At 39.4% G+C, this 24,258-nt stretch overlaps 1 protein-coding gene across 16 annotated transcripts in view; it reads left to right on the top strand.

Annotated features, from left to right (window-relative positions):
* Nucleotides 1-24,258, top strand: part of rbfox3b (RNA binding fox-1 homolog 3b) — a 997,536-nt gene that overhangs the window by 54,920 nt on the left and 918,358 nt on the right. For 7 of the 16 annotated variants that reach the window (XR_015480256.1, XM_087243786.1, XM_087243781.1 and 4 more), the window contains exon 1: nucleotides 12,164-12,360. The exons of 6 other annotated variants lie outside the window; for them this stretch is intronic. The gene's annotated coding sequence lies outside the window, so the exon portion shown is untranslated. Of the gene's footprint in view, nucleotides 1-12,163; nucleotides 12,361-24,258 lie in introns of those variants that run through there. 3 more of the 16 variants (XM_087243784.1, XM_087243775.1, XM_087243774.1) reach the window with 2 other exon arrangements.

The following is a 24,258-nucleotide window of genomic DNA, read 5'->3' as shown; positions in this document are numbered from 1 at the left end:
TTATTTGTTTGTCAACTTATATTTATCGCTGTTAAATAGAAATCTTTTTTAATAGTTTCTTTGCTAGTGTATGAAATACTGTTTATTTTCATTTTTAGTTTGTAAGGTTAATAGTTAGTTAATTTGGTATTTTTTTATGTACACTGTTTGTTTTGCAAGTAAATTTTATCAAGTTGCAATGTAAACATATTTTTTCCCTGTATATATGTGTGTGTGTGTGTGTGTGTGTATATATATACATATATGTGTATGTATATGTAGCTACATGTTGCAACAATGTGTAGCGCAAGCTCTATGATTGATCGGCTTGGTAGCAGTGATGAGTGTGAGCAGTGCAGAGAGCTGCGAACCTAATGGAGCGAGTGTTTACAAGTGTCAAGTCCCGTGAAGGATCTTCTGATGGAAACTTTTGATTTGTGTTTACCTTATGATTAAAGTTGTTACACATCCGCCAGTTCCCGCCTCTGAATGAGTGAGTTTTAACTACTTGTAGATTAAGGTAACAATCAGAAAAACAAAACACCCAAGCAACTTGACACAGAAAACCTACTGCCAGATAGTGTTTCAGATGTGTTATTGCAGAGCAACACAAACCACATGCAGAAGTATAAATGCACGACTACACGCAACACATGCGGCGTGGGTCACAGAGATCACTCGATGCAGAAGAACAAATCGGCCTTTAATGATAACCCCTCGGTCAGCCAATACATTATTGCTGAGCTGCTCCGCCCACACACGCTGTCATTTCAGTGGCTCAAACTCCTGCCACTCATAGCTGCAAGTGGCATGTCTGATTGGCTGAATCTGACTGGCTCGCATCTAGGGTAGTAACGGTATGAATTTTTTACGGTATGATAATCGTCTAAAACAATACCACGGTTTGACGGTTTCACGGTATACGGTATTAAATAGTAATTCTCATAGCAAAGACCCTGAAAAGAATAAGAACACGTTTTCTGACTGAACAAAGGTTTTATTTCAACAAACTTTTGAAAGAACCATTTAAATAGAACTATAGAAGTCTTTTATAAAAATAAACTGAAAAATTTCCCATTTTAATAAATTAAATTAGAAGGAATAAACAAGCAAGGTCTTTTAAGATTATACAAAAATAAACTTAAACTGTCCTTCCTTATAAGCAGGATAAATGGGAGACCAAAAGTGCAATACCAAGTTTATGGCTGTAAACATGTATTTAAAGCATTGTTTTTTTCAGTCTAGGTTGTGATGAAGAAATGTAAGCATGTTGAGATTTTCAGGACTTAATCTTGACCGCTGAGGTGAGAGAATGTGTCCACTTGTACAATGAACAAATAAAAAAATAAGAAAATAATAATGTATCAAAGTCCAAATAAACATGGTGCAAATCCTCAGTAAAAAATAGATATAAATATTTACTATACTATAAATAGTTACATAACGAAACTAGATTCAATATGGAACATCCTTAGGTTTTATGTGCCAGTGTATATGGTTGTCTGTGGATATGGATTTGGATATGGTTGTCTGCAATGCAGACAAACAGCTGCACCTTCATTTGCGTCTTTTGAAAACAGCAAGAGCAGCAGTTCGTCTTTGCTGTGTCATTGTTTTGTCATGTTTCTGTGCTGCTGTGCATGCAAAAGTACTTAGTATGAGAATTATTTCATGCAAAACTTTTTTTTTTTGCGTTTTATTTAGCTGCGCATAACTGTATGCCTTTCTCTCAGTCCGTGTTGTTCAAAAAGCTCATTGTTGGTCCACAAGCAAAAGCGAAATCTAAGCTTATTGGTTGTGATATAGCGAGTATGAACCAATCTGGGCATGGAGGAGGGACAATGCATCACTGTATCATGTCTGGTTTGTCCGGAGACAGTGACGAGCGTTTCTTTGTCAAATCAGCGTTGTCAAATTTTGATGACGTAACCGCACTGATTCCGGAGTCTCTGAAAGTCCGCGAATGTTATGTGATACAGCACTGGAAAGATGAGATTCTCTTCTTTGTGCCAATCTTTGAATTGTATGAATCGGATCAGCGGATCAAAAGTTATTAAACATTTAAGAGCAATACTTATTTTTAGCCGCGGGCGGCTGTCTCGGTCTTTAAGGGTTAAAACCGTTGATATGCAATTGTTCATGGTATGATAATCGTGCACGTTCAAATCGTGGTAGACCGTCATACCGGTATATTGTTACAACCCTACTTGCATCTGATTGGTTTGATGCTTCATAATCACTTCTGTCTAATGAAAATGAGATTTTCATCAGTTTGAGGTTTTAATTAGTAACAGTTCTAGGAACAAATTCAGAAAAAAGAGAAAATAAGCACAATAGAAAGTCAGTGTTTGTGTCTTTCTGGCATCTTCTTTCTTTGCTTCCTTCCTTATTTTCTTGTGTGTTCAAGACATATTTAGTTTCCTCCATATTTGTTATGATTCCCGTTTTACAGATGTGAATGTCTTTTGAATTATTGATGAGCTTCAAGCACTCTTCGCATGATGATGACTGACTTATGCAGATCAGACGGGTTGTAATCTCTAATCCAAACACTCGCTCTTAAAAGCAGGTGTGCATCTGAATATGATATCAAAAATGAAGAGTCATTATTCATGAAAAGTCATTATAAAGCAATACATTTCATAGTCCAAAACGTATAACAAAACATAACATATATTTATAATATCATGTATTCATTTGTTGAACCTGTCTCTTTTATCTTAGGTTTTAATCTGTCATTGACAGATAAAAAAAAATACAATTAATTTTCCTTAGTGTCTGAAATGCTTGGTTTCCCCACCTTTTAAATAGCATACTCTGCTCTGATTGGTCAGTCTGCTGTGACTGGTTAAAACCAAACGCTCATCTTTCTCAGCACTTGTAAACACTAAAGGTGTTTGTTTGTTTGTTTTCAGTCTGAACCCAAGTCCTTCTCCATTATTAGTGCATGAAAAGTGAAAAAGTGAGAAGTCTCAGCTACAGGTGAAGTGTTTGATGGACGAAGTAGACGTTGTTTGCAGTTTGCGGTTTTAATTGTTACATGCTTGTGTAGGTTTGTGCTGGTAGTAAGACTGTAACACCCAATAACTCAATTCAGAATTTCATTTTTGAAGTAATTTGAGAAATCGATCCTGCATTGATTCAGAGAGTTCCAAAATGCACTGCTTTTCTCTATTGAATAAATTCTGAGGTTCGTTTTTAACAAGAGATGGTGTTCTAGGCTAGGTTTAATAGCAGATGGCACTTTAGCAGCATACACTACTTAAACTAACCTTGAGTGCAGTCCGCTGTTAAATCTAGCCTATAGTTTAGTCTTAGTAGCTGATAGGGCTCCAGGCTAGTTTTTAACCGTAGATGGCGCTCTAGGCTATTTTTAGTAGTTGACTTCGCTCTAGGCTAGTTTTAGTAGCTGACATCGCTCTAGGCTAGTTTTATTGCCCGGTTCCACTGACTGGTACAGTACGGTTTGGGTCAGTACGTGTCACCTTTATCGGGCTTGCATTTCCACTACCAAGGGTACCCATTTGGTGGGCGTGGTGTATGACAAAGTTTCAGTCAACGTCATTTTCGCTCGAGAAAATGTCTACAGTAAAAGCTGTACGGGTCATTCACATATTTGAAAAGCACTTCTCACAAAATAGAGGCTTTACACATGTAACCCTCTTCGTTGGTGTGCTTCCCCAAAATGTCTCTGCGTTGTGTATGTGTGATAGGATGAACAGGAAAGACACCAAGACCGTGGTTGAGCCAAACAGAGCAGCTTTCCCTTTAATGGACTCCTCTCTTCATTTTGTCACTTGTACAGCAGAAATGGCACTGCAACATCTTTCCCACAGGGAAACACAACTCAGTACATCACAAAATAATTACAAAGTGTGCAAATGATCAAAAATAAATGATGTAAATGCTGCAGCTACATAACTAGTAAGCTAGCTGTTCACAAACTAACTTAAACACTGAAAAGATAAACTAGAACATATGACAGGCAATTATAAATGTTAAATATATTCAGGATATAAAGAACCAACCAAATAACATGTATTATCAAACCTAAAACAACATAAAATATGCTATGCCGCATGGAAACAACTAAAATATCAGAAATATGAGTCAATCTATCAAAAATAAGGACATCTACACATTAATTAATGCCTAAACTATAACATATCTCCTAAAATAACATGGATGGCAAATATTATTGACGAAATTAAACAGATTATGTGTAGAGCTGAATCAATCCTCCTTACCTTTCCCACAGGGAAACACAACTGAGGCCAAAGAGCAGCCCATCTCCCCAACACAACACACAGCTCCCCCCGGAGGAAAGGAAGAGATCTTACATATTCCCTACACCCACCCCCTCTTTGATTGATGGCGTCACAGCCATTATTCAATTCACCCCTCCAAAAATTTTAAAATAAAGTCAAATAAACACATTAAGAAGTTCTTTTCAGTGAGTGTGTATTGTGTGCATGTCTATATGTAGTGTTGCTAAGGCACAGCTTCTCCTTCTTCGCTTTAGCCTTTTCCCACACTTTCCTTCCTCTTTCAATCTTTTCATTGTCACTTTCTCTTGTGAAGACTCGCAGCTCCAAAGAGAGTCTATTTGGAGGGCGTCTTTTCCGCTCAGGATATCTCCGTTCTGGCTTTCTGATTTCCGGAACTTCCAACAGTGTATGCTCTTTGTGTCCACTTTCCATTTCACTTATTGTTTCCTGCAAAGGGCTCACAGTCTTTTCTCCTTCTTCCACAATGTCCACAGGTTCATTGCTTGAAGACAAGTTTACAGAACCGTCCACTCTTTTGTCTATTTTCTCCAAATCCACCTCATTCTCATCAGAAACATCATCAGGTGCCTCCACTTCATCCTGTCCTTCACTTTCAGACTCTACTTGATCTTGGTATGTCTTTTCAACTGGGAAGAACATGCACTGAGTTAGAAGATTGCGGTGGACCACTCTTTCCTTGTCACCATCTTCTGATCGAACAACATACACTGGAATTCCTGGCTGTTTCTTTACCACAACATAAGGATGGGGCTCCCACCTATCAGCCAGCTTCTGCTTCCCTTCTACATGACATACTTTGACCATCACTCTGTCACCAGTTTCAAACACGTAATCCTTCACTTTTTTATCATAGTGCTTCTTCTGAAGATCCTTAGCATGCCTTGACATCTTATCTGCCTGATCATATGCAAAAGTCAAGCTTTCACGCAGATTTTGGACATATTCACTGGACTCACATTGCCCTTTGGTGGTAGACAACCCAAAAACAAGATCAACTGCGAGTCTGGGATGTCTGCCATACATCAATAAGTATGGGGAGAAACCTGTTGAATCATGTTGAGTACAGTTGTAAGCAAGAGTCATTGCATCAACATATTCATGCCACTGAGATTTTTTCTCAGGATCAAGAGTTCCCAACATATTCATGAGAGTTCTGTTGAACCTCTCTGTAGTCCCATTCCCCTGTGGGTGGTAAGGGGTGGTATGAGTCTTTGTGACTCCAATCAGCTTGCACAGTTCCTTTACCACTGCACTCTCAAAATTGCGCCCCTGGTCTGCATGGAGTCTTGCTGGGAAACCAAATCGACAGAAAAAGTTCTTCCACAGCACCTTTGCCACTGTGACAGCCTTTTGATCTCTTGTAGGGTAGGCCTGGGCAAATCTTGAGAAGTGATCAGTGACCACCAAGACGTTCTCAAATCCTCCCCTAGACTTTTCCAGGACCAGGAAATCAATGCATAAAAGTTCCATAGGTGCATTAGTGTGAATGCTCACCAACGGAGCTCGCTTTCCAGCAGTTGGAGTCTTCCTTAAACAACATCTTTCACACTGCTCACACCAGGACTTCACATCACAGTGCATTTTTGGCCAATAAAATCGCTCACGGAACAAACTCAGGGTGCGCTCAAAACCTAAATGACCAGCATCATCATGAAGACTTGTCCTAGCCACCTCTCGCATTTTTTCTGGCAAGACCAGTTGATCAATAGTCCTTCCCTGACCACCTTGAACTTGTCTGTACAGAATTCCATCTCTGACCACTAACTTCCTCCACTCTTTTAGAAGAAGCCGTGTTTGTTTTCCTTCCTCCAACCTCTTCCCTCGCTGTGGCTTACAATTCAGTGTTTTAAAATACAGGACTGGACCAATAACAGGGTCTTGTTTTTGACATTGCCTGATCTCCAGCTTCGTCATCGCAGGGAGTGCATCAGTTCCCGCTCCTTCAAATCTGTCTGCCCTCTCTCCAACCTCCTCCAGAGTCTCCCCTTGCCTCTCAATTGCCACCTCATCTTGCACACCACCACCTGCTTCCCGCTCCCCTTGGCCAGTGCTACTATTTTCTTTATTCCCCTGAGGAAGGATCCGTTGAGGACAGGACTGGAGGGCTTTTGCGACTTCTTGGCTAGACATTCTTGACAGTGCATCGGCATTAGAGTTACACTTTCCTTGCCTATACTGGATGTCAAAGTCAAATATGGCAAGCTGTGACACCCAACGTTGGCCTGTGGCATCCAATTTGGCTGTGCTCATCACATATCTGAGTGGGTTGTTATCAGTCAAAACAGAGAATGTATGTCCATAGAGATGATCATAAAATTTGTCAGTTACAGCCCACTTTAGAGCCAAGAACTCTAACTTGTGCGCTGGGTAGCGGGTTTCTGGTGGACTCAAGCCCCGGCTCCCATAAGCAATCACTCGCTCTTCACCATCTTGAATTTGGGCAAGGACAGCCCCAAGACCATCCCTTGAAGCATCAGTTTGCAACAAAAATGGTAAACTGTAGTTGGGGTAGCCCAAAATGGGAGCAGTAGTCAGCTTCTCTTTTAATGTCACAAAAGCTGCCTCACATTCGACAGACCACTCAAATGGTTTAGGAGGGCGAGGTGGTCCCTTTACCCCTCTTTTTTTCCTGCACTTAGGGTCTCCAGATGTCAGAGCATACAAGGGAGCTGCCAGTGCAGAATACCCCTTGATGAATCGTCTGTAGTACCCTGAGAAACCAAGAAACCTTAGCACTTCCTTTGCAGTTGACGGCCGCTTCCAATCCCTGACTTTACTTATCTTCTCAGGATCAGTCCGTATACCCTCCGATGACACTACATGGCCAAGGTACTGAACCTCTTTCCTCAGCAGGCAACACTTTGTAGGGTTTAGTTTTAACCCATGTTTGCGGAGGCGGTTGAACACTTCCTCCAATCTTTCAAGGTGCTCATCGAATGTTCTAGAGAAGATAATTATGTCATCAAGGTAGATCAGGAGGCTCTCAAAGTTTAAGTCACCAAAGCAGCAAGTCATCAATCTTTGGAACGTTGAAGGAGCATTTTGTAGACCAAAAGGCATCCTATTAGCCTCGTACAACCCCATTGGTGTGCTGAAAGCAGTTTTATGCTTATCATTTTCGGCCACCTCCACTTGCCAATACCCAGATGTCAGATCCAGAGCCGAGAAGTAACTTGCTTGACCCAATGCTTCTAATGCGTCCTCTATTCTTGGTAAAGGAAAAGCGTCTCTGGTGCTACAAGAATTCAGCTTTCTGTAGTCCACACAAATCCTCATGGAACCATCCTTTTTTGATACCACAACAATAGGGGACGCATAAGGGCTTTTGCTTGGGCGTATAACTCCAGCCTCTTCCATCTGCGATATGGCTTTCCGAACTTCCTGGTACTGTGAGGGAGGTATCTTCCGATAAGGGAGGCGAAATGGCTTTGGGTCTACCAGAGGAATCTCGTGTTGCACAGTAGTAGTATGACCATAATCCATGGAATGTTTGGAAAAGACATCAGAATTTTTCCTCAATAAATCCTGCAGTAAATCCAACTGCTCCTGCCCTTCCACTGTGATGGCACTAAGGTCAACTCCACATGATATATCAAACTCGTTTTTAGCACTGGTAACCTGTTGTTGACTTTGACAAGTTGCAGTCACTGAGTTTTTTTCACACAGATTCCGATCCATGATCTGTTTCTGGCCTAGTATTTTGCCCTCATCCCCCTCTTCAAATACCTCATTGACCAAGAAAGCATCTGCCAGCAGGGTCCTTGGCTCCACAGTCACAACTTTTTCTGAAAGATTCAAGAGACGAATAGGGACATAACCCTTTTTCACATTAGCTAGCAGTCTTGCAATGACAATACCTTCTGGTACTTTTTTCAAACATTGGCTCTCCACCAAAACAGTGTATTGTGTCCTCTTTGGCCCACCCATTACTCTGCCCACAACATCCAGCTCTCTTCCTGCTGGTATTTGTATTGCATCACCAGCATACTGTACTTGACCCACTTTGCCATTAATCCCACAAGGTTCACTTTTACCTATGGACACCAGTGCTGAGTGCCACTCAGGATTAGTTTGCTTCATATTGGCCAGGTATTTGCTACCATGTGTTGCTCGGAGATCATTTCTGAAAGCACGTATGACATTAGTCCCAATGAGCAATGGAACACTGGATCGGTACTCTGTTACAGGGACAACAAAAGCAGGTACATTTACATAAGCTCTTCCTAAAAACTTCAGGTTTATACAGAGTACCCCAACATAAGATACGGGTTGACCAGCGGCACCTTCAATTGGGATTTCTGATGGCTGCACTTTCTTAGAACATAAGATTGGGTGTCTGCCCCAAAACTCATCTGTAATTGTAGTTACTTGAGAGCCGGAATCAATTAGAGCCTTACACACCTCCCCATCTACTTAAACCACCCCTTCATTACAAGGACCTACCAGCGGAGTTTTAGCTAGTTTGGACATTCTCGCCTCATGTTGCTGGAGACTCTGTTGAATGCCTGTGGTCGCCCCGATGACCACAGGCCTTACGCATTTAAATCTTGGCTATTCTCTGTTTGATTTTCAGCTTGGCTGACTTCATCAGTCATTATTGTCCGACACAGACGTGCAATGTGTCCCGGTTTGTTACAGCGATAGCATACAACGCTCCTTGATGGAGTATCACTGCTCCCTTGAGGCCTTTGGGTCTGCGGAAATATCATTCGTGGTGATGCTGCAAATCTGGCTTCCAGCTGTGACAGCCGACTGACTTGATCCTCTTGACTGATCACCAACTTTTTTACCATGGCCGTAAGTTCAGTCAGATCATTGTTCTGTCTATTTCCCTTTTCTGTTGCTGCGGATTCTCCACTCCTGTTACCACTAGTTGCCGTAAACTGAGCCTGGGCATATGCCTTTTTGGACTTTGGCAGCATCTGGAATTTTTTTGTCTCCCGAGCAAGGTTACGTAACTCTGCTTGCAGTTCACGAAAACTTAAGAGCTGAGGTTTCATTGGTGCTAGCCTATGATAAACTTCTTCATCACTCAATCCTCTCATGAACTGACGAGTTAGCTTTCCATCCCGATCTGGAAATGTTTGTCCTCCATACTGTGTTTCCTCTACTGAACGTAAAGTGGCCTCCAGGGCAATGGCATAGGAACGAGCTGTTTCGCCAGAGCGCTGACATCTTTCATAGAAATCAGCTAATGGGTCAAGAGATGTCTGCATATCACTATACTCAGCTCGCAGTTCATCAAAAGCTCTTCTGGTGGTTTGCTCAGAAGGAGGGAGATTTAGGACTAACCTCCTGGCTTCACCATTTAAATGTCTCACTAGCGTTGCAAAGCATAAATTTGGTGGCATTCCTCCTGCTTCAAGGAGATACTGCATATCCCGTATCCAGTCTTCAATTAGTATCTTGCATTCAGGACCACCACTGAACACTTGAACATTTCGTACCTGATGTGTTTGTGTAAAACTAGGTGGTGACTTGGTCATTGCAGAGGCATGTTGGTTAGTGCCTTGTTGATATGGGATATGTGAAGGTGCAGTCGGAAGCTGTTGCACTACACTGGGTTGTTGTGCAAATATACGTGATGCAGGGTATGCAGGCATTGTCGCAGGAGCATACACAGGAGCGGAAGAAGATGAAGCAACAGCATAGTTTGAACGCAAAGTCAGCTTTGGATCATAAGGAGCTTGGTGTGCTTGAACAGGGTCCAATTTGTGAGAAAACATTGTTCCAGAAAAGACAGGCGGTGCAGGGGGCAGTACTGAGTCAGACTGTGATGAGTACATGGTATTTAGAACACCATAATAGGAGGAATGAGGAGCCTGGATGGGTTGTGGATGGCCAATTAGATTTGTGTGAGGCAAAATGACTGTTGCTGGGGTTGAGTATGGGATATTTGGTGAAGTATGCATATCAGCTTGCATTCCAATCGCCATGTCTGGTGGAGCCTGAACAGGTGTGACACTGTCATGCATGGGAGTTTGGCATGAAACATGTGGGTGTGTGGCAATAGGCAAAATATGGTTGCTTGTTGGATAGACATGGTTATCTGGGGCTTGGTCATGAGCTGATACCTGCACAGATGCATTGGTGTGGGTGCCTGGCTTTAGCCAGCTTACCACTGGGGGAGTCACAATCTCTCTGTGTGTCGCTAGCTGCGTTGATTTTGGCCTGACAGACTGTAGGGGGCTTTCTTCTAAGTGAGATTCACCCACATTACTCATATCAACTGTAGTGCTCATGTCATGCGATTCAATTTTTTCCTGTCTTATGGGCAACCATGGAGTGACGTGGAAAGGCTGCCTAAAAGATTCTTGGGAACAGGTGGGTGGTCGATGAGGCGTGGAATCATAGTGTCCTTGCATTATTATATTTCACTCCTCGACTCTGCCTACGCAACACTCTATGTGCAGTACTATGTGTAGTGCATGCAATTGTAATTGACTATGTTTTTTTTTTTTTTTTTTTTTTTATGTGTGTGTGTGTGTTATGGTTTCTTTGCAAACTTTCTATTGTTAGAGAAAAATGTACAATAATAAACAAAAACAAAAAAATTAGCAAAAAAATTTTTTTAAACAAACTAAACCTAGTTCAATTTAAATTCAGATACACCCAAAAACTTGTCAATGCACACAATAAATGATACACTTTCAACAACACATCAATTTAAACATGTTACATCAGTAAATTCACATATTAGTCTACTTATCAGAGAAACAGTGGAAAAAACAAAGATAGGAAAAACAAAAAACTCAGAAATTCAGATCAATTGCCCTTTTTTTTTTTTTTTTTTAAAGGAAAAAAGCCTACTTTAATTGACGTGAAAACCAAGGATCCGGGTGACGGCACCAAAGATGTAACCCTCTTCCTTGGTGTGCTTCCCCAAAATGTCTCTGCGTTGTGTATGTGTGATAGGATGAACAGGAAAGACACCAAGACCGTGGTTGAGCCAAACAGAGCAGCTTTCCCTTTAATGGACTCCTCTCTTCATTTTGTCACTTGTACAGCAGAAATGGCACTGCAACATCTTTCCCACAGGGAAACACAACTCAGTACATCACAAAATAATTACAAAGTGTGCAAATGATCAAAAATAAATGATGTAAATGCTGCAGCTACATAACTAGTAAGCTAGCTGTTCACAAACTAACTTAAACACTGAAAAGATAAACTAGAACATATGACAGGCAATTATAAATGTTAAATATATTCAGGATATAAAGAACCAACCAAATAACATGTATTATCAAACCTAAAACAACATAAAATATGCTATGCCGCATGGAAACAACTAAAATATCAGAAATATGAGTCAATCTATCAAAAATAAGGACATCTACACATTAATTAATGCCTAAACTATAACATATCTCCTAAAATAACATGGATGGCAAATATTATTGACGAAATTAAACAGATTATGTGTAGAGCTGAATCAATCCTCCTTACCTTTCCCACAGGGAAACACAACTGAGGCCAAAGAGCAGCCCATCTCCCCAACACAACACACAGCTCCCCCCGGAGGAAAGGAAGAGATCTTACATATTCCCTACACACACATAAATACTTGTGTATAATTGTTTATCACTAACCTTTATGAACATTATTAAATTATAACTGCAGATCAATGACAGCGCGAAATAGCCTACTGTAACGTCTGCAATTATATAAAATAAATAAATAAATAAATGCAACATATATGAACACATACAGCCCCTTACAGTCTCCAATATGTTACCAACTACAGTGAAACTGCACCCAGCAGACATTTAGGGGCCCTATCATACACCTGGCGCAGTGTGGCGCGCGGCGCAATAGTCTTTTGGTAGTTTCAGTCATTTTGAGGCGTTGCGTTACTGTCAAGTCAAACTAATATAGAAGGAGAAAAAAAATCCATCCGCCAGTCGGAGGGAGAGGCGGAAGGACATGCAGTACTTCGGCATTCACGTAAGGAAAAAGGAAACTGAAACCTAACCAGAACAGAATCTCCGCCAAAACGAAACCTCCGCCAAAGCCGAATTTTCGCCAAAATTGAGCAAAAGAAAGTGCACAACAGTTAAAAAACCATCATCAAGTCCCGGAGTGGCAGCCGGTGAGAACTTTACTTTGGTTATTGCATGAAAATTGTGACTGTCATGTCAGTATTTGAGGGCAAATCAACCGTGAAGCAGCATCTGAGTTCAAGTTCGGCACAGAGGAAAAAGTTGCTCCTACGGTGCTTATCTGCCCGCTGCTTAATTACTTGAAGATACAAATAGTTATTTGCAAACTAGAAGATGTTATAAAGCAGAAATGTATAATTTTGGTTATTTTAATCATCATTTGAGTGCTATTTGACTGACGTTAAGATGTTAATTTTCCTCCGTGATTCATATGCATGCATGAGCAGATCATGTGCACATAAGCTGATTGCTGCAGTAGCAAAATTAATCGCATTTCATTTATGTGTCTTAAAACTAAATATTTCAGTTCAGTATTAAACTGTACTGTTGATTGTGTTTTAACAAGCGATAATTCAGTATAATATTTGAAATACTGTGTGAAAAATCAGACAAAATTCACAAATGTTTGTATATATATATGTTTATTTGCAATTTAATTACATATCTTGTATTTTTGTTTATTTTGAAGGTTTTTCACCTTTCAACTTTCAACTTTCAACTTTCTACTTTCAACTTTCCACCGTTATACTTTTTACCTGCCTTTCTGCTGCATTTATGATGCAATAAATGGATGAGTGGAATCCAGTTAAAACTCCCTTGATGATGTGTCTTCCTTTCAAGCGGGAAAACTTGTGCATAAGAGAATAGCTTGACAGTTACGCTGTTTAAATAGCAAATGCATTAGCGCTCATTTGTGCGCCCATAGGCGTTCTGCTCTAAAAAGGAAGGCGTTCTGAGGCGGACCGCTGGTGCGTTGCTATTTTGAGAATCTATAATAGATTTTTCATTAGACCAAAACTAACCCGGTCTAAACTCCGGCGCAGAGTTGCGCCTTGCTTACACACTGCTTAATACGCACAAGAGAGCAATAGGCAAATATCTTTACTTATGAAAAAATGTAAATATTAAGGATATATAGGATATAATAAGAATAGATATAGGATATAAATATAAAGGATTAAAATATTACAAAACATATTATTTTCTAGCCTACATAAATATGAAAAATCACTGCTTTTATGTTTTCTTCATCTCGGGAGGCTTTTTCAGTTCATTCATAACAATTTGCTTTTGTATAATGTTGTTATTATTAGCAGTATTATTTATTATATCCATATTTATATTTGTTTTATTAAAACAAGCTTAGATTTGCCACCTGCAGGTTTTAGACCATATGGGGCACAGCATGTGTTTTAGGATATAACTCAGGTTTTTGAGCACATTTTGCTATTATTATTCATTTATTCGTTTGCTGGAAATTAGAACTGAAGTTAGAAATAGTTTTGAAACGAATATTTGCGCTTAACAAACAAAAGTATTTATTTATAGGGTAATTGATGTCTGTGCGTAAAGGTTTCCCTATCCAAGAGCGAAAGTGAAAGTAGATCCATTATCTCTCTTTCTCACGCAGTAGATGCTCTGTTTAACAGTTTTCTGTTAAAAAAACTGTTAGCTGTTTGCTAGTGAAATGTTCATTTTTTTCCACTTAGACTTACTTTGCGTCCTGTAAATGGCGAATGCGCTTTTGGCGTGACGCAGCTGGCTTTTAAAGGGAATGGGAGATGAGACTCTAATTGGTTTATTCTCAAAACACACCTATAAAATATTAAGAAAATGAACTCAACCCTTTTAGAACATGCGCCACGGCGCAAGGCAGATTTCCCGTCCTTAAATTTGCAAAAACGCGTCCTGACACGCCCTGAAAGGGTTTGCGCCCAGCGTTTTGCGCTCTACGCATAGACCGTCAAAATAGAGCCTTTAGTCTTTATTTAGGTTCAAAAACAACACAAAATATAGCCTACAGTCAGTGAAAACCTCTCACCTCTGTCAGTAATCTTCAGCAGCACATGTACAGTAGAATTCTGTTAGAGTAATTCCATCATTCTGAGTTCATAATAGTCCAGAAGGTGATAATATAATAGTTAAACATCGTAGTTTGTTTACGTTTGCTGAAAAAAATAATGTGCTCCTTTTTTTCCAGCTTCTCCTTTGTTTTTTTTCGCGATTGACAAGATCAGGCTTCAAAAGCACGTCAATAATCAAGCGCACAATATTATTATGAGCTCAAGAAGTGTGTTATTTCACATATAGACGCGCGGCGGCGAACCCTTAAAACCGCTCGTGCTTCAGATTGGCTTATAAAAAACTATGGGGCACAGAATAAATCTGCTCTTCTTTTTGACATTGTGGCTGTTCATCAAGATGACGACAAAGTTTGAGCTCGAGTCGACCATGGCTCATTATTATATGTATATATAATTCCACTGTAATCTTTCGGCTCATCGGCTGTGTATTTTAAACATGGTGGCTCTTTTGTTTTCATTCTGGCTTGTTGCGCGAGCGAATGGCGTATCTCTGTAAACCAATAGTGTTCAGCTGCGTGTCTGCGTGTCTTGACAGTGGAAATGACCATAAAAGGTTTTGAATGAGAAGCTGTAATGTAGCTGTGGCGGGATGAATTTTGTTGTGGCGCCCCACCATGGAAGAATGAAGGTAGCGGAAACCATGTATATGATTGTAGCTTTTCTCACACACCTTTGTGACTCAAAGTAACCCTGTAAATAAAGGTTATACATTTGTATCCCAAAACAGCAATCTATACATTTTTGAATTCATATTAATGACTCTCCACAAGACAACCCCAATACATGATCAAATCTGAGAGCCTCACACAGGTGAGTGGGCTCGACAAACCACAAACCACCTGTCTCTCGCACTTTAAGCAATATTTGCACCAGTTGTGCACCAGACACATTCTTACAATCACTTTATATCTTAAAAAAAATCCCACTGCATTTATGAACACACACACACACACACACACACACACACACACACAGGTGAGTGGGCTTGACAAACCACCTGTAGAAACATTCTTTCTCTATTTAAAAAAAGAACCCTTCTTACTTTAGTACTTAGTTCTCTGAGCACTATCAGTTAATTTCTAAAATCAGCACTTGTGTGTGTGTGCTGCCTCTGCTTGTTGAATCGCTCAATGCCTCCTAAATTGTAAGTCGCACTGGACAAAAGTGAATGCTAAATGGCTAAATGTAAATGACTGGATTCCTCGATTGTGTTTGCATGTTCCACATAATGGAAATCAAAAGCCTCTATCTGCAGGTTGATAATTCTTGCACATCTTTGTCATTAAAATACTGTACAGCTGTATTAAAGATTACATGATAGGTAATATCAGCCCGTTTCCATGCAGATTTAGCTTTCAGAATAGTAACAGTGCTCAAGTTAATTTGCATTTCAAAGTGTGATGATAAACACCTGACAGCGCTTTTGACTGGTTTATTCCGCCCAATCAGTGATCTGGTGACTCTGAAATTGGTGTTCAATTGGGATTTTGTTTTTTTTTGTTTAGTTCCTGCTGCAGAGGAGCGGAGGAACCTACGGCATGCATGGGCGGCAAAAAATTGCATAATCCTTGCAGTGTTTCTGTCTGTGTGTGTGTATGTATGTATGTGTGTGTGTGTGGGTGTTTTCCTGGCTCAGAAACATCATGGAGAGAGAGGAGGAAAACCCGTCCCACTCTCCTCTCTCTCCTTTTAATCTATCTTACTGTCCTCCATCGCACGCCTCACATGCTTTTGGCTTTTTCTTTTCAATTATTTCTTTTTCTTCAGTTGATAAACTTGCCTTGAATCTTTATTTCTTCTTCTTCAGTTGATGAACTTGCCTTGAATCTGTATTTGAAATAAACCTTAGTTTTTTTTTTTTTAAATATATGCAATTGGATTACAATTGGGATAATATTCTAAGTTTCCTCTGTTTACCAAACTCAGCACTCACTGTATTGTATGCGTACAATGTAAGAAAATTAATATAAGGCCCTGTTTACACTGTCAGGTCTTGATGCCTAATTCTGATTTGTTGCCTATATCTGATTTGTTTGCCTGTCTGTTTACACATTGTTTTAATTGTGATCCATATCCAATTCATGCATTTACTCTTGCCATACAATTAACGTTGTCGCGCATGCATAAAGGCGGATTCTGGCATCTGTGCCATGATGATATGTATAATCCATTTATAAATAATTGTCATGACTGTCAGTGACCACCCGAGGGCGCTGTAGTTCAATGGACACTGAGTATGAACTACAGCGGCCAAAAAACTACATATCCACACATTCCTTCGTGCATACACCCGGTCTTTCATATACACTGATTGCAATCACAGCTGTCTCTGTTTCCCCGTTGATTACCTGCACTATATATTCAACCATTCCACCTCTGTTTGTTAGTTGGTCGTTGTCGTTTTTGGTATGTTGTTCCTGATCTTGTTCCTGTATCTTGTTAAAGTCTAGTTCGAGTTAATCTGTCTTAATTTCTTGTTTTGTTTGTTTGTTTGCTATTTTGTTACTTTGGATTTTTGGTCTTTTCCACTGCACTAATACATTATTAAATCTGCACTTGGATTCTACTCCCGTTTTGTTCCTGTTTTCTATCCTGAAACGTGACAATAATATTGTTTTGTTTGCGTCTAACCATCCACACAAAATAGTCTTATTATTTTGTTGCTGTCGTACCATGGATATTTTCTCAAGTTGTCAATAAACGTGGAGCCAACAAATTACTAGATAAAATAAGAATTTAATCGATTGTCATCAGATAAATAAGCCGAGTCCTTGCCAGAATCGGCCCTGACTCTACACACAGACTCGGGCCAGATATGGTTAACAGGAATCATCACAAACTAGGGCTGTAACGATACACCAAACCCACGATTCGGTTCGTATCACGATTTTTGACCCACGATTCGATTCGTATCACGATTTTTTATTTTATTTTTTTCGTGTGGGGTGGGAAAAGAAAAGATTTTTAAAACTATTTTTTATTAAATAACATTGGAAAAATCTTTATAAACTAAACATCAAAGAACAATATTAACTATGCAAATTATTAACAATATAAATAGCCATATATAAAATAAATAAATAGCCAAAGCTATATCACTTCTGTTTTCTTTGTAACAAAATACTGTTGAAAAACCAAACTAAACTCCATTGTTTAGATGGTTCAAGCATGTTGAAAATTATTTTTCAATCAAGTTCTCTTGCATAGAAAAAGTAAATTAAATAGCTAGGGATGCTCATTTCGTTAATTTTGCTAACCGACAACCGCCGCTCATTAATCGGTTATTAACGGTTAACTGGTCAGATTACTATTAATTTTATATTAAACAAATTGACGTGTCTATTTTGTGTATGACACATTAAATATTGCATTTTAAAATACTGATTTATTTTTATATATTAATAGCGGAACAGAACAACAGAGCATCTTCACGCACCTGCAGTGTTTAGCACAGAAGAGCAGAATAATCTAAATAAAATGAATAAAATAAATAGGACTGCCCTAAATTATTTTCACTTAAATAATTAATTTATTTTACAAAACGAAAATACTGACTGATTCTTTTTAATAACCGGCATAGGCTTTTTTTCAATCATATGTTTATTTCTTCCGTCAAACAAAAATCGCAGACTTCCTCAAATTGCTTGCTCCACGGAAAATATGCATTTATTTAATGCCCCGCTGCTATTATTATAATCACAAAACCTTTTACATTTTAATAGAAATCCTTATTTTAAAGATTATGTCCTGATATAGCCTATGGTTTCCTCTCTCCCTCGCGGTTCAAGTGCGCGTGCTGCCTGATGAAAAGACAACAACACGCGCGCATATGTAGACTTTTTGTAAACAGTTTGTTTAAATATGATATTGCATTAATCTGCGTACATGCTTTAAGCTGTAAAATAAAAAGTAAAGCCTATTTGTTGCGTTCATTACGCAGATCCAGGTCAACATAAGGCTGGTTTAGTATCAACAGGTCTGTATCAAACAGCAATATTCTTCTTCCATTTTGATTCTTTAGCAAATGTGACTGTAGGCACGGGTTATACGTTATCGGCCCGCAAATTAAGTATGCCTTGCAGTTAAACAAGGGGCCGAAAACAAGGCGCACCGCACTGCCTTTATGTTGACAAGGAAAAAAGAAGAGAAGAGGCGCGGTCCTCTTATAAACGACTGAATCAACTGGGTATCGATTGTGCAAAAGTGTTGCTGTCTGTGTTGTTACAATTGTAATATTTAATAGGCCTACTATTGTGATATTCAAGATTTGTATATTCATACAGCTCTGGATAACTTAAAACAACGATTAGACCTTCAGAGCGGTGTTAATGCGTCCTGAAGTAAAGCGAAACGGCTTAACTCCAGCAAGATAGTGTGATTATGCAGAGCCATATACCTTTATCTCTAAATAAAGTATAACTATAGAGACTGTGTTCATCTTAACTGAAAGCTTCGTCGTGTTTTCTGACCTCATGCACCTGTCAGTCAGCACTCTCAAAGGTTCAAACAGAAAGCGCACAGCACGGTTACAGAAAAGTTTGGCTGTTACCTGACATCTGGTGAACGCCCATCCTGTGCAGCCACATTAACTGTGAGCAAATCATCGTATATGCGCTGAAAATCCGGCCGCTTTGACAGCATTGGCAATGTTTCTGGCGTTGTCGGTTGTCAAGCGGGGTTAAGTTGGTTTTGTTTTTGATATTCTTGACACATTCAGACGGCCCCTTACTAAGAGCTCCGTGCGAGCTCTCCCGGCTAAATATTGCGAGGGCTTAAACGGTGCAGTGCTTGTAATGTCGAACGAAAAAAAGTGTTAATTAGCTCAACTTTTGCAGGCACACGTGACGCTATTGGAAAGGTATCACGAGATGGGTGTGTCGCGATTCTTCCTTATTACACCGCGACACAGGATCGTAGATCTGAGTGTCGCGATTTCGATTTTATATCGTGTATCGTTACAGCCCTATCACAAACGGATGTGCGCGAGTGAGCTGCAGGCCATACTCAGCACCGATAACACTCGCCGATGCCGAGTGTTATCAGCCAAGCTCGGGCTCGAGGGCAGCTGAGCTCGGGCCGATTACTCCCTGCTATCTGGGACTAGCCACGATGGAAGAAATAATCTTGTTTTTAGCTCTGCGAAATATGCGAATTGTAGTAAAATCAGTGAATGGTTCAGTCCAGATTTACCCCTACACACTTTATGTAATGGTATAGCCCTGGTGCGTGCGTGTGTGTGTGTGTGTGTGTAGTTGAAGATGTAGCTTTTGCCTGTGTGCGCAGTGCTGCGCACTGGTGTTGGAGAGAATAAAGTTGTTCTGTGTGAAGCCACAGTGCGTGTATTAATAGCGACAAAAAGCAAACATTACAACACAAAGTTCGCCCATCTTTAAAATGATTTTGAGCCAGAGGTGGGAAAGGGCCGTCATCGGAGCTTGCACTTATGGTTTATGTGCTGTATGATGTCCTCCGCCATTCAGAGGAATGTATGGGTACGAGAGAGATCTCAGGTCTGGTAGGAGCAAATTGTAGCGACTGACCACTTCCCTCCTCTGTGTTTCCGCGTCGTCATCCCCACACACGCTCTTGCTTATGTCATTAAACCGTGGAGAAGCACCACATTGTCGCAAGTTTAATGATGTACAGAACGGAATGCCTCAATAAATCCGATCTGCCTGCCTCTAGTTATTGTTTTTTTGTTTTTGTTTTAGCAGTATTTATTTTTAAAGTCTAGTTACTTTTTATTCACCCTATAAATAGCTTATCTAATTATATGTAGGGTTCTGTATACATAGTAAAGCCCCGGGTGTTTGTGATTATTGCGTTTGGGTTGCGTGTGGCATAAGTTGTTCTTGATTTTAGTTTTAATACATTTAGAATTAAGGCGCGATCCTCCAAATCCTCGATTTGATTACATTTTCGATTCTAAATAATTAATTAATTAATGACCAATTAATTATTTGTAGCCTACCGTTTAAACTACCTGACCTGGATGGTCTTTGTTTTACTCATAAACAAATCATACAGTAAATGAATAAAGGCAAGTTACACACATAATTATCACCTGTCAATCACTTTTTCTGCGGGACTCGTGAATAGGCAGTGATCTGTGTCGTATATATTGGCGTCAGTAAAAAAAGACGCACAACCAACAGGAACCAGCCAACAGCATCTGAGGTGTTCGCTAAAATGACCAAGTACAAGTGAGTGAAAGATTGAAGCAGTCCTCTGACTGCCTGGACCTGCTGTCTCGAGCGCATGGCTGTGTGCGTCTGTGTCTGTGTGGTCACGTGATGTGCATTTTCAGCGGTAGAGAGGAAGGAGGGCTGCTCAGAAATGCTACACGCCACTGTGGATGTCAAATCGTTGTCATTCTAAAATGCCATTTAAAAACAAAGACAGTGTAAACAGGGCCTGAGTGTGTACTTTTCGCGAGCGGATTTGCAACGGGGGCGGGCGGAGGTTCGCGATGCCGGTGTTGTCTATCGGACGAACCGTACGTAATACGTACATAGCAGAGCTTGCAAAACTGTGTTTTTTTTTTTGTCGAAAACACGAACGTTGTCAACATAACTCACTGGAAATCCAAAATGCTTCCACACCGGCGACTTCATTGAAAGAGGAGAGGGTTTAAGTTCTGTCGACGGGTCTCCTGCTTCTGCAGTTTAACAAGCACTTCAACAAGCCTGTTATTTTCCCGCTTGGCAAGCCAAGCTGACGTGACATGGTGGCGTGGCAGCATCGACGATTCTATTTTTCGATTCGATAATAGAAATTGAGCATAAATTTCGATCGATTTCGATTAAAAATCTAAATCGTGACACCCCTATTTAGAATACATTTTTGTCAGAAGGTTTTGATAAATCATGATTTATTTGTAAAAACGTCTGTATATGCATTTCATGGATCAATTTGTTTGTACGAATTAGGGCTGAACGATATACTGTTTGAGCATCGATATCACATACGTGTATCCACAATAGTCACATCGCAGGAATAGATTGTTTATTAAAGATCAAAAGATAAAGATATTTAAATTATTAATACAATGATGACCATGTTAATTCACATTTGATTGCTCTGTTTCTGTACTTGAATACTGTTAGACTTCCCTGTTGTTTGGTGTTGTATTCAGATATGCTTGCAATTTATTATAATTCATGCAGATGCACTACATAGAACAAGACTTGATCATCCCGGTCAATTTAAATGATCTAAATCTTTCCAAATAGAGCTATTCGATTCATCCGGTGAAATAATATTCATATCACAGCAAAAGTAATGATCACAGTGTCAGATTTGTTTCCCCAGTATCCTGCAGCCCTAGTACGTCTGTTTAGTAAATGAGACCCGTTGTCTTTGTTTGAAAATTTTATCAAGAAAAGTGTCTTGTTTCAGGTAACGCTGCAGCATTATGGAAGCAGCTGAACTGCTAAATGCAGTCAGCAGTGGCGTTTAGTTGTGGTTATTTCTGAAAGAGCAGATGAAAACAGTGTGAGTGAAGCAGGAGGAAGCGTTTGTTGAAAGACAGATAGAGGAGAGAGCATGAGAGAGGTCAAGCTCACACGAGGTGCTCAAACCCCCGTAGAAAGAGCTTTTACTTGACTTTACACCTTACCTGCGGGTTTCCATCTCTCTCTGTCTCACACACACACACACACACACACACACACACACACACACACACACACACACACACACACAGACCTCGTCCTCTGACAAACACTCTGATGTTTAATTCATTTCTCCTGCCTGGCCTAAGGAGTTTCATACAGCACAGGTAGAAGAGATGGAGACGCGAGTGACAGCAGCATTGTTGTTGTGACAGTAGGAGATTTAACAGGACACAATGCTGAAGAAACACCATGTGATGTGTTAAAACACTCTATTGCTGTGTTTTACCAGCAGTGGAAAGTAAATAATTATTAATAATCTGTGCAACTTGGTCATATTTTAAGTTTAGGAAGATTTTACTTTTCTCTACATTGTATAACAACTTCAATTCAATTCATCTTTATTTCCAGGGCTTTACATTAACTTTTTTTGATCACCAGCCACTGTGGCTGGTAGATTTCCAACATCACTAGCCACTTGCCATTTTCACTACCCACAATTTTGTTGTTTGGCAAATATATTTTATATAAATAAATGTGACTTTGACATGCTAAAATGACTTGATTTAGATGTTGTGTTATGTCCACAGGCCTCCTCATTTATTTCTGTTTGTGTGTGTTGTGTATGAGCTTGCTCACTGTGCATGAGCAAATGGGTTGTGTCGCATTGCAATTGGTTTTTATTTCACATGACTTTTTTGGGGCTCAGAATAAAGGTTTTACCAAATTTATCTCTAACCACATTAAAAAGAAATAAATATTTCGTAGCCACATATTTAAATGTGTCAAAACAAGCAAGTATATAGCTGTATACATGCATTTTTTATTCAACAAAACGTATATATATATATATATATATATATATATATATATATATATATATATATATATATATATATATATATATATATTATTTTTTTTAATTAAACAATTTTTTTTTTATTAAAATAAATTTAATTTTTTAATTAAATTTAAACAGAACCTGCATATGCTGTGTATAACAAGTTATAACGTTGTTTTTAAAGTTCAGTTTGTTACACGGTGACTGTTTGAGAGACGCGCTGAAAGAATGATTTGCATGTGTGTGTGTTTTATCACAGTGACGGCAGCCATGAGCCGCACTGGGAAGTGAAAGTGAAACCTGTGCGCACATCATTTAAACATCATTTCCCCCCAATACGCGGTATAAGTTGCTGGGTTCTGTACAATTCCTTCATGTTGTCCCAAATCGATTAAATCAACTTGATTGTTTTTACATATTTAAGTGGATTTGAACGTAAAACAATAAAGTTGTCTTCAAAACAACTCAATTGTGTCGATATAGCTCATTTTAAGTGGTTCATTTTGTGAGTGTGTAATAGTAGATGAAACACTGATTAATTAGTTAATTCTATTTGAAATAAAGCATATCATAACAATATTAGCACACAGCTGTCATCATTCTAATCCTTTATTGTCTCTCCTAATCATAGCTTTCTGCACTAAATAAATGTTCTTGCTATTTGCGTTAGCAAACCGCTGAAACTCCCCTCAACACGGCGACATTAGCAATTGAGACTTTAGCATGAGGTCAAATGGTATAGATGGTGACACACTGTTTGTTGTTTCAAATCAACACACTCTTATTTTTGATGCAACTATCATCGTTTGTGTTTCATATTTGTCATCTTGGTCTTTATTCTTTGATATGTTAAAAATAAATCTAGCACAGATGGAATATTTAATAGTATGCATGGTAGATGTGTGCATCTGAAGGCTCTGGTCTGTGTGTGATTTGTATTTGGGCACAGGTGTGTCTCCGATCAGATTTAATACAGATTTTGAATGCGGAATTAGTGTGGGATTATCATTTGTACAGGTGTTCAAGACCGATCATTTCAGATTCATCCTAAATCTTATCAAATATTAAAAGAAAAGCATCACAACACGCATGACAAGCCATTCGATCAGAATATTAGCAGGATTTAGCTCATCTGTGTGTATGCTAATGTCTTTTTAAGGTGTCAAAAGACATTGATGCAAAATAAACGTCTTGTATTCAAGAATGGTTATTACAATCAGATTGGTATTAAATATAGAGATTGTATATATTGGTCAAAGTTTTGGGACATGGGCATGCTAAATAAAACAAGCAATACACGTAAGCCAGACATGAAGTTGGCGAGTACCAATGCGCATTCTCACATTAATTTTATCATTAGTAAATACAAACGGGAGCGTGAAACCTGGCGTACGCCAAGTTTTTGTGTGTACGCAGTGTTGATACTTGAGGCCTCAGGAACAGTGTTGGACACCTCTGCTGTAAAGGGAACCTCATGAAATTGAAAATACTCGCATCAACTTTTCTGTG

This window comes from Danio rerio, chromosome 3 (genome assembly GCF_052040795.2).
Source record: "Danio rerio strain M-AB ecotype USA chromosome 3, GRCz13ab, whole genome shotgun sequence".
Classification (NCBI taxonomy): Eukaryota; Metazoa; Chordata; class Actinopteri; order Cypriniformes; family Danionidae; genus Danio; species Danio rerio.
This window is presented reverse-complemented; position numbering and strand designations above follow the sequence as displayed.